The sequence below is a fragment of the Phyllobates terribilis genome, unplaced genomic scaffold, assembly GCF_046119375.1.
Source record: "Phyllobates terribilis strain yellow unplaced genomic scaffold, ASM4611937v1 Scaffold_69__1_contigs__length_7402412, whole genome shotgun sequence".
In the NCBI taxonomy this organism is placed as follows: Eukaryota; Metazoa; Chordata; class Amphibia; order Anura; family Dendrobatidae; genus Phyllobates; species Phyllobates terribilis.
In genome coordinates this window covers 2,080,394-2,095,790 of record NW_027362829.1, presented here as the reverse complement: position 1 = coordinate 2,095,790, position 15,397 = coordinate 2,080,394, and positions in this window count along the sequence as shown.

Genomic DNA, 15,397 nt, shown 5'->3' with positions numbered 1-15,397 from the left:
GGAGTATAGGGGCAGGGGGATAGTACAGGGTTATCTGATTGGCTAGTGGGGGGTATCTCTGTGGGGGGTATATAAGGTGAGGGGTGGTGAGGGTAGTCCATTCGGGAAAAGTTTATCATACCTGAATCTACGTCGGGTCCTGAGGAATGGAGGCTCTTTTCCAGGAGATCCGTTCCTTGGCTGAGAGCAGGGGACAGCTGTGGCTCCAGGATCAGCTGCAGCGATGGAACACTGAAGAGACGGCCGGAGATTTGGCTGCTCCCGCAGCACCTCAGAGAGGTGCAAGGAGGTCCAGGCCACCGGAGAGACTCAGCCCGGAAGGGACTCCCCGGACCAGGCGCCGGTTGCAAAGCCCCTCCAGGGACTCCTCTGAATCACAGGCACAACCCCAGCCCCCATCTGCCGCACGCCGCTCTGGAAGAATCTCTCAGCGTCGGCATCATCCAGAGGCCGGGGTGAGTGACGTCATTGGCTCCGCCCCCCCCTATCCAGGAAGTGCGGGCTGCTCAGGAGAGCAGGGCCTCTGCTGCTGAAGGAGGGAGAGATACATTATATGAACGGCCGGGGCATCCACTTTGGGCCCAGCGAGCAGCCAGGGGAAGGAGAGCTGAGCCTGAAGGATGCCGGACCCAGGGAGCAGAAGGAGGCAGGAGGGTGAATAGGTCAGCCAGAGCTATTTCAGGTGAGCGGCAGGCACAGCCGTGCCGGGCCCATGCAGCGGGGAAAGCAAAGCAGTACCGGTCAGTTGGAGCTGACCCAGAAGAACGGCAGGTGCAACCGCACCGGGCCCAGGCGTCAGGATCAGCAGGAACCCGGCGGCGGAGATCGGGAAGACCAGTGTGGGGGGCCAGGAGACGACCCACCCGGGAGGTCGGTAGCACCGAGGACCGGTGCGATGTCCATGGGACAGGGCAGATTGCTGCTAGGGATGCGGGCTGCAGGCGTGCAGCTGAAGTCTCTCCTCCTCCCAGACAGCGCGCTATTGTGGATAGGAGGTCCAGGTCTAGCGGTGGGTTGACTCCGTCGGGATTACCTGGCGATGTCCCCGAGCCTGACTCTGCCTGTGAAGAAGAGGGCCAGATTTAATCTCGCAGTGAAGAGAGTGGGGACAATCGCGGCGGAGGACATGAAACGGCTGTTCCGAGGCTTCCTCGTAGTCGGCCTGGTAAGTCACATGGTTTAAATGCGCCTCGGGGGAATGCGGATGATGTAGATCAGAGGGAGCGGTATTTTCAGAGGGGCTTGGCGGCTGACAGGGTGACGGGTAGTGACGTTGTGTCGGAATTTCTTAGCATGGAGCTGGGTTTTTTGTCACCTGCGTCAGGTCCTAGCGGAGTTTGGCAGGGTGGTGCTGGAGGTTCAGGGCCAGTTGCGGAGACCCCGGCAGTTGTGAGTGGAGGTATTCCCGCGCCAGTTGCAGATAATGAGACGGTTGCGGCACCAGCGGCTGCGGCGACTCCAGTGGATACAGTGCGGTTGGATGACAGAGCGAGGGGCGAGGTTTATGTGTGCTTTGATGGCCCCTTGGGAGCTTATTTAAAGCAGGAGGTGCGAGAAAAAATATGGAAGGATGAGTACGTGAAAATTTTTTCTTTGTTACCGTTTAATTTGGACAGGGTTAAGCCAGATGAGAGTAAGAAGGATGAGGAGGAGCGCAGGCGTTATCGTCTGATTCCTCGCACTTTTCAAAATTGGCTGCAGGCGTTTACCACACTAGCGAGTGTCATTGGGGAGAAAGCTCCGGAGAACTGTTCTGCATTATTTTGTTATTTAGATTCGATTAGTGAAGCATACCGTGTTTATGGTGGGACGGCCTGGCTGAGGTATGATGAACAGTTTAGGCAAAGAAAGGCAGTCCGTCCTAGTTTACGGTGGGACCACAAGGAGATTAGTTTGTGGTTGCGATTGATGGCAGCACCAAGGTCGGCCTCGCAGTCCTTTCCTGGGAGTAGCGGGGGTTCTGCCAATTCGGCGGCATCCTCGTCAGGCTCCAGGAAGGGGCTGTGCTGGCAGTTTAACGAGCGGGAATGCCGTTTTGGCACAGACTGTAAGTTTAAGCACGAATGTTCAGGCTGCGGAGGGTCCCACAGCCATTCCAAGTGCTTTAAGAAAGGAAAGAAAAAATCAAGCGACTCTTTTTCAAAAAGGGAGCACAGCAGTGAGAATAGATCGGATGCTTCCGTTTCTAAGTAGGTATCCAGATAAGGAAGCAGCTGTGTTGTTGAGGAATGGTTTTAATTTTGGCTTCAGGATTCCGTCTGCAGTTGTGCCACGTACGGTGCGGCCTAAGAATTTGATTTCGGCTCGGATGCATGCGGCAGTTGTTAAGGAAAAATAGGATAAGGAAATTAAGTTAGGTCGCATGGCTGGTCCTTTTTTTGGAACCTCCGTTGCCGTGTTTATGTGTTTCTCCTCTGGGCGTTGTGCCCAAAAAGGAGCCTAACAAGTTTCGGTTAATCCATCACTTGTCGTATCCTCATGGTAGTTCAGTTAATGATGGTATTGATCCAGATTTGGCATCTGTATCGTATGTTTCTTTTGACAAGGCCGTGGACTGGGTGCGGAGGCTGGGAAAAGGATCTCTCATGGCAAAAACTGACATTGAGTCCGCTTTTCGTCTGCTTTCGATACACTCAGACAGTTTTAATTTACTTGGTTGTTTTTGGGACGGTCATTATTACGTGGATTGTTGTCTACCGATGGGATGTTCAATCTCGTGTTCCTACTTTGAAAAGTTCAGTTGTTTTCTTGAGTGGGTAGTTAGGGAGGAATCTGGCTTGGACTCCGTATTGCACTATTTAGATGACTTTTTGTGTATTGGGCCAGCTGGGTCCTCAGTTTGTTCTTTGCTGCTTAGGACGGTTGAACAGGTAGCATCTCGCTTTGGCATTCCGTTGGCCCCGGAGAAAACGGAGGGCCCCTCCACGGTTTTGAAGTTTTTGGGCATTGAATTGGATTCCGTCAGAATGGAATGCCGCTTGCCAGAGGACAAGTTGTTAGATCTGAAGTCTTGTGTCCAAGAGGCTTTGCAGGCAAAGAAATTGTGCCTGCGCCAACTGCAATCTCTTTTGGGTAAGTTAAATTTTGCGTGCAGGATTTTACCTATGGGAAGAGTTTTTTCACGTAGGTTGGCTCAGGCGACAGCAGGCATTAAACATCCGTTGCATTTTGTAAGATTGAATTCGGAACACAAGGCGGATTTGTCCATTTGGGTGGATTTTCTTCAATCTTATAATGGCAGGTCGGTTTGGATGGATCAAGTCGTTTCTAATGTGGATCTGGTTTTGTTTACAGACGCGTCAGGTTCTTATGGTTTTGGGGCCTATTTCGGTGGAAAATGGTGTGTGGGAGAGTGGCCGGAATCATGGAAGGATGCAGGATTGACAAGAAGCATGGCATTGCTGGAAATGTTTCCTATTGTGGTGGCTTTGGAGGTTTGGGGCTCTGAGCTGAGGAACAAGAAAGTGTGTTTCTTCTGTGACAACTAGAGTGTAGTGCATTGTATTAACAACTTGTCAGCTGTTTCATTGCCGGTTCTGTCTCTTTTGCGCCATCTAGTGCTCCGTTGTTTGGATTGTAATGTCTGGTTTTGTGCTGTTCATGTACCGGGTGTTCAGAATTCAATAGCTGATGCATTGTCTCGCTTCCAGTGGGATCGTTTTCGGGAACTGGCGCCGGATGCGGAGCAGTTGGAAACCGATTGGCCCCGGTGGTTGTGGGATCTAGTGTCCGTGCAGCGTTGAATTTGGTGAGGTGTTCTGTTAATCCCAGTACTTGGTCTCGATATGTTTCTGCGTGGCGTCTTTGGCAGGAGCTAGAGGAGTCGGCAGGTGAGCAGGTGACGGAAGCGGACCATCCCTATTTATTGTTGTACATGATCGGCAGGGCATTTCAGGAGGGTTTATCGGGCTCAGCTGTAGCTGGTAGGTTAGCAGGTTTGGCCTTCTTCTTTAAGTTAAGTGGTTGGAGGGACTTTACCAAGGATTTCTTGGTTCGCCAGGCGATGAAGGCATTTCGGAGGAGCTATCCGGTACGTGATTTGCGGTGCCCGGTATAGTTTGAAATACTGGGTCAGCTTTTGCGTTGCCTTAGCGGTGTGTGTAGTTCTGAATATGAATGTCAGCCATTTGGGGCGGCCTTTGTTCTGGCATTTTTTGGGGCATTTAGGATAAGCGAATTGGTGAGCAAGAATGTTAAGTGTCATGGCGGGCTGTTATCGAAGGAAGTAGTGTGCTCGGAGGAGGCAGTACGGTGTTATTTGAGGCGGTCAAAAACCGATACAGCTGGTAAGGGTTGTTTGGTGGAATTGTGGGCTGTGGATGGTTTGTTTGAATGCCCGGTGAGATGGGTTTCTGCATTTCTGGAGGTGAGAGGTCCATCATCGGGTGCCTTTTTGTTACATCAAGATGGATCTGCATTATCGGTGTATCAGTTTATTACCATCTTCAGGCGGGGTTTAGCTAGTTGTGGTCTGAATGGTTTGGAGTTTGGTTCTCATTCGTTTCGGATTGGGGCCGCCACTGAGGCTGCTCGCTGGAGTTTGGGGGTTAAAGCTGTGAAAAAGATTGGTCGCTGGGAGTCGGCGAGGTATCGGTCTTATGTCCGGCCTCATATGTTATCAGATTTTTCCCCAATTTTTTGATAGTGTTATTATGTGGTAACGAGTTTCTTTTCTTCTTTACATTCCCCCCCCCCTTTGTTTTATGTTTCAGGACCCCCTCGGTTGATCTGGGTGCTAGGTCGCTCGTATGTATATTGGGGTTCCATTCGGGCCGACGCAAGACCGGCGGGGCGCCAGTTGGGCATAACGAAGGAGGTTGCGACGGTTCGGTGGATCGGTATCAGGGGTTTGCTGTGGAGCCGGGTAATGCCCGAAATTCATTTTTATGCTAATTTGGATAGGCCTCCGGATATACTCGTTTTGCATGCGGGTGGAAATGACTTGGGCTCCAGGACGTCTAGAGACTTGATCCGTGACGTCAAGTTTGACTGCCTGAGGCTTTTGGAAACCTATCCGGGATTAGTGCTCGTATGGTCGGACATCGCCGCACGCCTGGCATGGCGACACGCCAGGTCAGTCGAAAGGATAAATAAAGCTCGGAGCAAGGTGAATAGGGAGGTTTCCCGATTCATTGCTCTGCATGGGGGGGTTGTGGTTCGTCATCGGGATCTGGAAGTTCCGTTTAGGGAATTTCTGCAATCTGATGGGGTCCATTTGAATGATATTGGCATAGATATGTGGGCATTAGCATTGATGGAGGGAGTTGAAAAGGCACTTTTGGTATGGCGGGACTCTCAGGCATAAGGTGTCATGCCTGCTCGCTATGGCGGAAAAGGAGGGGGGTTTTGAAGGCGGTTGCTTACATCGAAGGAGGACGGGGGAGCCCACTGCAGGGATGGGTGACTCCCATCGGTGTTAAGCGGGTGTTAAAAATTTAAAACGGGTCCCTACTGAGCGAGGTCTCAGCGGGACATTTCTGGATGGGCAACAGTCAGCTGGGTCCCCCTGGGCCGGTTGCGGTGCGGCTAGGGGTGGCATGGTGGAGCTGTTTGTTGCAGTTTTAAAAATGTATGGGCAACAGTCAGCTGGGTCCACCTGGGCCGGTTGTGGTGCGGCTGGGGGTGGCATGGTGGAGCTGTTTGTTGCAGTTTTTCTCCAAAAAATGGTGGAGCCTTTAATTCCCCCTCCTCCTTTTCAGAGTTAATTTAATGTTAATTAATGTTATTTATGTTTACATGCTGTTATATAATAAATGAGGCTGCTGTGGCCATTATATCCAATGTCACAGTGTGGTGGTTTTTATTTATAGTAAGTGGGGGGGTTCAGTGGGCTGTGTATAGTAGGCCGTATAGTCATACATTCCGAAGTCATGTTGATAAAGTGTTCCTTCAGCCTTTTGATAACTTGCGCTTTGTACAGACATCTCCTCCTGACAAGGTATAACAAGGGTGTGGCTTAGGGTGTGGATAGGGGCGTGGTCAGACTACGCGTGCCGCATGGTTTCGCCCTCTTTCTAGTCCTCATAGGTTGGCGGTATGCTTGTACTGAGGAGATCTGGGATATCAGTGATTAGGTCCCATATTGTGCACTGTAAGGTCTGGAAAAGCTCCTTCTATCCGTCTCTGTAGCACCAGAGGAAGAACAGAGGGGAAAAGACAGGATTTTCTACATGTCGCGTTATGTAGATGTTCTGCAGATTTATCACAACCGTCCACAAGAAGAAACTGCCATCACAGAGCCGCCTTTAGCTGTTGGAAAAGTTTAAACTTAGTTTTGAATAGTTGCTATAGGCAACAAGGACTTTCTATTTATGCTGGGTCACATGATGCTGGTGCTGGGTGATGTCATGTGACGGAATGTTGTGGGTGATGATGTCACAGAGGGCGTTGTGATGTCACCCTTGGGGTATATAAGGGGGCTCCATCCACCTGGAGCTCATATCTCATTGGCCATATCTTGGTGCTGAGATACCCCCTGGAGACAATGAGGATCGCCATATTGTTTCTGTGCTGTACCCTGTTCTACCCTGTGAATTACCATAGGCTGCCGGTGAGTACCTGTCTATTACTACATATGGAGGACGTTTAGAATCAGCTGCGGCAGGGGAAGGGGATGGGGAGGGGGGTCCTGTAAGAATTTACCTGCGGGAATAAGAGGTTATGGCAGGGAAAGGAGCTTAGGAAGTGACAGTCAGAGGGGATATAAGTGTGGGGTGACCCCTCTGACTCCCACATTCCTGCTTTGTCCTTGTAGTGATTAATGACTTTGGTGTTGTCCCTTATATATCACTTTGCAGTCACCAGTGATCGCTCCGCACTGTGATCCTAAACTACAGTCTCATTTACCATTTTGCAAACGCCCAGAAGGGGAGGAGTGACATCACACCCATGTGAGCAGATCCCGCCCACTTTTACTGCAGTCGTAATGCGAGCTAGCTGTAGTCTGTTTTCATGGAAATGTCAGCAGCTGCTCCCCCTAGTGTTTACAAGATGAAAACATCAAAAGAGTTAAAATATTTTTTTCAGATTTTATACCATTGAAACCTTTTTAAATATATATGTGTATTTATATATAAATATAAATACTTTTCAATTTTACAATTGTAAAAAAATTGCTGACACTTTCCCTTTAAAAGATCTAAAGACGTTCTGCTTCATGTGCCATTGTGACCAATCACAGCACAGATTATATTTTTTAAACTTTTCTTGAAAAACTGAAGCTGCTCCGTGATTGGAAATCATGTGGAAGGGTTCTCTTTTAGACATTTAGTTAGGTCCAAAGTATCAGTGACATGATGGATAGAACTGTGCAATGATGTCACAGAGGGCTTTGTGATGTCACCCCTGGGTATATTAGAAGCCTCGGCCCATCTGCAGCTTGTATCTCATTGACCATACCTTGGTGCTGAGAGACCTCTGGAGATGATGAGTATCATCCTATCATTTCTGTGCTTTACGTTGCTCTACCCCCCACATTACAGTACACTGAGGGCGAGTATGTTCTCATCAATATGGAGGTCACAAGGATCAGCTAATGAGAATATCGCCTCTTGCAGGACTTCTCATACTGGACACGTGACCGTCCGTCATATGAAAGTCCAACTGTAAATAATATTCCATGGACCCTGGAGGTGAATCCCAAACTTCTTCCTGATCTTCTCAATGGGATATTTCTGAAAGTTGCTTGATAATGTATCCATCACTGTATAATAACAAGGGCTCTCTGTTTGACTGGATTGGGTATAAATATACAGGACTTTATTATGTTTTTTTTCTTTATTATAGGATGACCCACTACCCGTGGATCTCAGGAGAAGCACCTATCAAGCTTCCATCAATCTTCCTCTTTGGCTCTTCCGTGACGCAGTTTTTGTTGCGGTGATGACACTACTGACAATACTAGAGTATTTGGCCTTAAGTCTTGTCCTGAGCAAGTGGGCAATGTCTGAACCTGGTGAAACAATCAGAAAACTCCTGAGAACAAAACCATTCTGAAGGAACAAAGTGCTTGTAAGGAGCCGATTTGCATCCCTCAGATTCAGGAGCAAGACTCCAGGAGAACACCTGTCCTGCCCAATGGCAAATGTTCTACTCCATCCATGGCTCCTGCACCGCAGGATGCGAAAAAGGTTCCCTGTTGCAACTATAAAGTGGCGTTCAGTGATATTGTCTGGGTCAGAACGATCCCTCACAACAATATAGGAAGAAGAGCTCGAAGTTCCACGGAGCATAAAGAGAGGTTACTGATTTTTCAAAGAAGCCAACAACCCAGAATTCCAGAGCCAAGAGCACCAGAACCTAGAACACCAGAACCTACCATGTCAGAACCTAGTATGTCAGAACCTAGAATGCCAGAGCCTGAAATGCCTACAACACCTCCACCCAAAATCAAGAGGAGAAGATGTTTCCTTAGATGTCTTAGAGGCGAGGAAGATTGAGAAGGCAACTGCTTGAACTTTCCCATTGCTCGTGTTTTCATCACAGGTTAGTCCTATACATGCTGTCTGATGGGCACCATCTTACTACATACAAGGCAGCATTGCACCTGAAATCGAATGGATATTTTGTCACACACTTGCACTTTAGCACCTTATCATATGGCGCATATATCTATGAACGCTTTGCTAAGTATCACTGTCTAGTATGTGCTTCTGATGAACCTATTTTAGGAAAACGTGTCGAGGTTTGGCATACTATGTACTTGAGTTTGGCGTACTATGTGCTTGTTGGTAAATTCTATTGCCATCTATAATCTACTAGATATTATAATGTCTCTGGTGGGATGCCCCATGCCGAATTGTTGATAACTGACTATGAGCATTGTCCTCTATTTCTCATCTACTATGGTTACAGGTTGATGTGAAGAGAGCTGTGCCATTGGTAGCGATTTTTCTACTGATTTGTCAGTTATATTTATGTTAGGATAGCAAATTTCTGCTTGTAGGGTCTAATGTTTTAGCATAGTGTATGTTCTGTGAGCTAAATTGTCCTACTTATGCACTAGATAGATTATAAATTGTGATGCTTATGTACTAGATAGATTATTAGTTTAATCGGTGATTTTTTAAATATTTTTTAACATCAGGAGACTCAAGAATCGCATCTTACAGAAGACAAGAAGCCTAAATGCCGAAGGGTGATGACCTGTTGATGGCCCACAGCTGGAGGGTCATTACCTCTTGATGGCACAAAACTGGACAGAAGATAAAAACATTTGATGGCACACAGCCGGAGGGTGATGACCTATTGATGGCCATAGCCAGAGGGTCATTACCTGTTGATGGCACACAGCCGGACAGAGGATCATTACCTGTTGATGGCATACAGCCGGATGGTCATTACCTGTTCATGGCACACTGCCAGATGGTCATTACCTGTTGATGGCACACAGCCGGAGGGTGATGACCTATTGAGGGCCATAGCCAGAGGGTCATTACCTGTTGATGGCGCACTGCCGGATGGTCATTACCTGTTGATGGCACACAGCTGGAGAGTGATGACCAGTTGATGTTGCACTGCCGGATGGTCATTACCTATTAATGGCACACAGCCGGACTGAGGATCATTACCTGCTGACGGCACACAGCCGGTCAGAGGATAAGATCTTTTGATTGCATACACCGGGTCCCTCCCTGATAACAGGGAACCCTGGGGAATACTGGTCATCTTGATCCCCCACTGACTATATACTTGCTCCACCTCAGCCTACACCATCATGGAGGACACTTCCACCTGTGTCCACTGTAAGGTTGGACTTTCTTTTATCATTTCAGCAGATTAATAAACATCATAAAGCTGTAAAACTATCAAGTAATTTATTATAAATTATTATAAAGAAATATAAAGTGTAATAGATAGCTATAGAGGGCACATAAGACGACTAACTATAGAAGCATGGTATCGCCTGATATATACTGTATATTCTAGATGGCGCTATTACACTAAATACATCACAACCTCCAGGGTGATATTACCGTACAATGCGAGATCACTAATAATGGCCACAGATTATGAGAAAATGACCAGCTCCATAGTCCTGGAGTTATTATAAATGTCTCTAGTGTGAGGCAGGGACTGGACGAGTGTTGGAGGGAGGTATATTCCCCCAGGACGTCCTTTATGTATCCATGCTGTAGAATCTGCCGTATACTTCTGTTCTAGCAGTCAGACATTTCACTCTGCAGATCACAGGCTCAACATTGTGTAAAACTAACACCGTATATAAGAGCACTCAGAATAAAAACTAGCCGCATGCCGTGCACTGCCCACGTCATGTGTACCGGATACAGGACCTGCAGGACTTGGTACGGCCATTATAGTTGATAGATTAATGATACCTGTGCAGATGAAGGGAAAAAAAATATGTGCAACAACAGGAGGAGAAAGTCTCAAAATGTAATTTGAAGAGTATAATAGAGAAATGGGAAACTTCTGGAGATGCAGATAAGTGGTACCAGGGCGAAACGTAAGTGTAGTCAGACAAGGGAAAAGTGCAAATGATCCAGCGTAAAGGTTTGTTTAGTAGAAAAAATATTAAAACTTAGCTTTTATTAGCCATATAAAACACTGCTCCACAAAGAATACAGCAAATGTGCAACTATCATAGCTTACAGACCTACGCGTTTCAACAAATCATGTCTTAATTATGGCCCTACTACTAGAATGCCAAAAAGGCATATATATATATATATATCCACGTGCCTGTATGACCTCCCTACAACGGCTGGGCATGCTCCTGATGAGGTTGCGGATGGTCTCCTGTGGGATCTCCTCCCAGACCTGGACTAAAGCATCCGCCAACTCCTGGACAGTCTGTGGTGCAACGTGACGTTGGCGGATGGAGCGAGACATGATGTCCCAGATGTGCTCAATAGGATTCAGGTCTGGGGAACGGGCTGGCCAGTCCATAGCTTCAATGCCTTCATCTCGCAGGAACTGCTGACACACTCCAGCCACATGAGGTCTGGCATTGTCCTGCATTAGGAGGAACCCAGGGCCAACCGCACCAGCATATGGTCTCACAAGGGGTCTGAGGATCTCATCTCGGTACCTAATGGAAGTCAAGCTACCTCTGGCGAGCACATGGAGGGCTGTGCGGCCCTCCAAAGAAATGCCACCCCACACCATTACTCACCCACTGCCAAACCGGTCATGCTGAAGGATGTCGCTCTCCACGGCGTCTCCAGATTCTGTCACGTCTGTCACATGTTCTCAGTGTGAGCCTGCTTTCATCTGTGAAGAGCACAGGGCGCGAGTGGCGACTTTGCCAATCCTGGTGTTCTGTGGCAAATGCCAAGCGTCCTGCATGATGTTGGGCTGTGGGCACAACCCCTATCTGTGGACGTCGGGCCCTCATACCACCCTCATGGAGTCGGTTTCTAACCGTTTGTGCAGACACATGCACATTTGTGGCCTGCTGGAGGTCATTTTGCAGAGCTCTGGCAGTGCTCCTCCTGTTCCTCCTTGCACAAAGGCGGAGGTAGCGGTCCTGCTGCTGGGTTGTTGCCCTCCTACGGCCCCCTCCACATCTCCTGGTGTACTGGCCTGTCTCCTGGTAGCGCCTCCAGCCTCTGGACACAGCCAACCTTCTTGCCACAGCTCGCATTGATGTGCCATCCTGGATGAGCGGCACTATCTGAGCAACTTCTGTGGGTTGTAGAGTCTGTCTCATACTACCACGAGTGTGAAAGCACAACCAACATTCAAAAGTGACCAAAACATCAGCCGGAAAGCATTGGTACTGAGATGTGGTCTGTGGCCCCCACCTGCAGAACCACTCCTTTATTGAGGGTGTCTTGATAATTGCCAATAATTTCCATCTATCGTCTATTCCATTTGCACATCAGCATGTGAAATTGATTGTCAATCAGTGTTGCTTCCTAAGTGGACAGTTTGATTTCACTGAAGTTTGATTTACTTGGAGTTATATTCTGTTGTTTTAAGTGTTCCCTTTATTTTTGGAGCAGTGTATATAGATACATACAGTGAGTACGGAAAGTATCCAGACTCCTTTAAATTTTTCACTCTTTGTTTCATTGCAGCCATTTGATAAATTCTAAAAAGTTCATTTTTTTTCTCATTAAAGTCCACTCTGCACCCCATCTTGACTGAAAAAAACAGCAATGTAGAATTTTTTTGCAAATTTATTAAAAAAGAAAAACTGAAATATCACATGGTCATAAGTATTCAGATCCTTTGCTCAGACACTCATATTTAAGTCACATGCTGTCCATTTCCTTGTGATCCTCCTTGAGATGGTTCTACTCCTTCAATGGAGTCCAAATGTGTTTAATTAAACTGATAGGACTTGATTTGGAAAGGCACACACCTGTCTATATAAGACGCCACAGCTCACAGTGCATGTCAGACCAAATGAGAATCATGAGCTCAAAGGAACTGCCCAAGGAGCTCAGAGACAGAATTGTGGCAAGGCACACATCTAGCCAAGGTTATAAAAGAATTTCTGCATTACTCAAGGTTCATAAGAGCACAGTGGCCTCCATAATCCTTAAATGGAAGAAGTTTGGGACCACCAGAAGTCTTCCTAGACCTGGCCGTCCAGCCAAACTGAGCAATCGTGGGAGAAGAGCCTTGGTGAGAGAGGTAAAGAAGAACCCCAAGATCACTGTGGCTAATATGGTTGAAAAACTTCACTCAGAGACTAAACCACGCAAAATGACATACTTTATTATGTAGACACGGGGTTATATAGTATTCTACTTCTAGGTGGGATTAGTAAAATTCATTGCTCCTTCTGATAACTTGGCACACTGCAACTTGCTCATCCATGTATCTCCTGGCATCAGTAACACCTTAGGAATTTTGATGGGAGGGGTGAAGTCGTCTCTCAGCGCCATCTTTGCCAATTCGACATGAATCTCTCTGTTATCAGCCATGCACATACATACGTCATTCCCAGGAAATCATTTAGTTGTTCATGTCTACAATAAGGCTGTGTGCCCACAATGCGTTTTTTAAGCATTTCCGCAGCGGCAATTCCGCTGCAGAAACGCTTAAAAAACGCTTGGTAGAAGGCCTGCCATGCTCTCCAATGATAATCCGCATGTGCTATGCACATGCTGCAGAAATTTCCGCTGCGTCTTATCATTGCGGAAAAAAACGCAGCATGACCAATTATTTTGCGGAAGCGCTGCGTTTTCGCCGCCATTGACTTGCATTGGAACGCATGGAATCCGCATCACTGGATCTGTACATGCGCATTCCATGCGTTTCAATGTGCGGATGGTACCCGGGTCTGGAGAAGAGGAGACTCTCCTCCGGACCCAGGTACCATAGTACCTGTAAAAAAAAGAATAAAATAAAAAATAAATATTATACTTACCTTCTGATGGCCCCCGGTGTGCTTGTCTTGGCTTGCCGGCAGATCGCGGTGGACTCAAGGACCTGCGCTGACGTCATTTAGTCATGTGACGGCAGGTCCTTCAGTGTACCGCGAGCTGCAGGCAAGCTGAGACGCATCGGATAAAGACGCCGGGGGCCATCAGAAGGTAAGTATGACATTTATTTTTTATTTTTTAACATTCTTTCGGACACACTATATAAATCCATGCCATTTGCATGGATTTATATAGTGTGACCAAGTTGTCAAGCACTTTCCAAGTGATGTTAAAATCACTTGGAAAGCGCTTTTCAATGCTCATGCGGAAATGCATGTGAAGAAAGCTTCACATCCGCTTGTCCCTGGCAGGAAAAACGCATGTAAAATCCGCATGTACAATCCACATGTAAAATCCGCATGTACAATCCGCATACATTTTTTCTGCCAGGGAGATGCAGAAACGCTAAGGAAAAATCCGGAGCATTTCTGCATCGTGGGCACATAGCCTGAGAACAGAAACTGTTATATATCATTAACTATTAACATAATCAATGTGCATATACACATTTGCATACATACATACACATAGATTATTCCATCATCTCTATATTAATTCACACTGATTAGGTAATCTATTAAAATAAACTAATTGATTTTCTATAATATATATATTTTACCTTGACATCACTACCCACCTAACTAAAATATTTGACCTCTCTCTTTCTTCAGGTATCTTTCCCTCCTCACTTAAACATGCCATCATAACCCTTTTACTGAAAAAGCCATCCCTGGACCAGAACTGCACTGCTAACTACAGACCGGTCTCTAATCTTCCCTTCATCTCTAAACTCCAGGAACGCCTGGTCCATTCCCGCCTAATCCGCTATCTCTCAGATAACTCTCTTCTCGACCCTTTACAATCCGGTTTCCGCTCCTCACACTCTACTGAAACTGCCCTCACTAAAGTCTCTAATGATCTACTAACAGCTAAATCTAATGGTCACTACTCCCTGCTGTTTCTCCTGGATCTCTCTGCCTCTTTTGACACTGTAGATCATCAGCTCCTCCTCACTATGCTCCGCTGTATAGGCCTCAAGGACACCGCTCCCTCCTGGTTCTTCTACCTCTGACCGCTCCTTCACGGTATCTTTTGCTGGCTCTTCTTCCTCTAATCTTCCTCTTACTATCGGGGTTCCACAAGGATAAGCCCTAGGTCCCCTCCTCTTCTCCTTGTATACTGCTCCTATTGGACAAACCATCAGCAGATTTGATTTCCAGTACCATCTCAATGCTGATGACACCCAACTATACACCTCTTCACCTGACAGCACCCCCACTCTAATACAAAATACCAGTGATTGTCTGTCTGCTGTCTCTAACATCAAGTCTTCCCTCTATCTGAAACTGAATCTCTCCAAAACTGAACTCCTTGTTTTTTCTCTCTCTACTAACCTACCTATACCTGACTTTTCAATTTTCTTGGGTTGCGCCACCATAACCCCCAAGCAGCAAGCTCGATGTCTTGGAGTCATATTTGACACACAACTTTCCTTTATCCCCCATATACAATCATGTAATGCAGGTGCGGGAATGCAACGCACAGAGACACAAGGCGAGAACAGTCTGAGATGAAAATAAACAATTTTATGCAACAGGTATTCTGAACAAGGGATTAGTAACAAGGGTAATGAACAGTAATTCAATATATCAGCAAAAGGCAAAATCTCTCAAAATAAGACGCAGTCTCTCAAAGTAAGGTGAAGCCTCTCAAAGTAAGGTGAAGTCTCTTAAGTAAGGTACAGTCTCTTTAGTACGGTGAAGTCTCTTAAGTAAGGCGAAGTCTCTTAAGTAGGGTGATGCCCTCAGTCATGGGAGACACCACGTAAGTTCTTTAACTGTACATTTGGCCCTAGCGGGGGTCACCGGTTATTCCCGCTAGGCCTTGAGTCTCTTCCACATAAATTCAATTAGATCACGTTGTGCTCCTTTAGTCCCAACCGTTCCCCTCTCAACAGTGAACAGTGGAAGTGACGGCCCTGTTCACGTATGCAGCTCCTC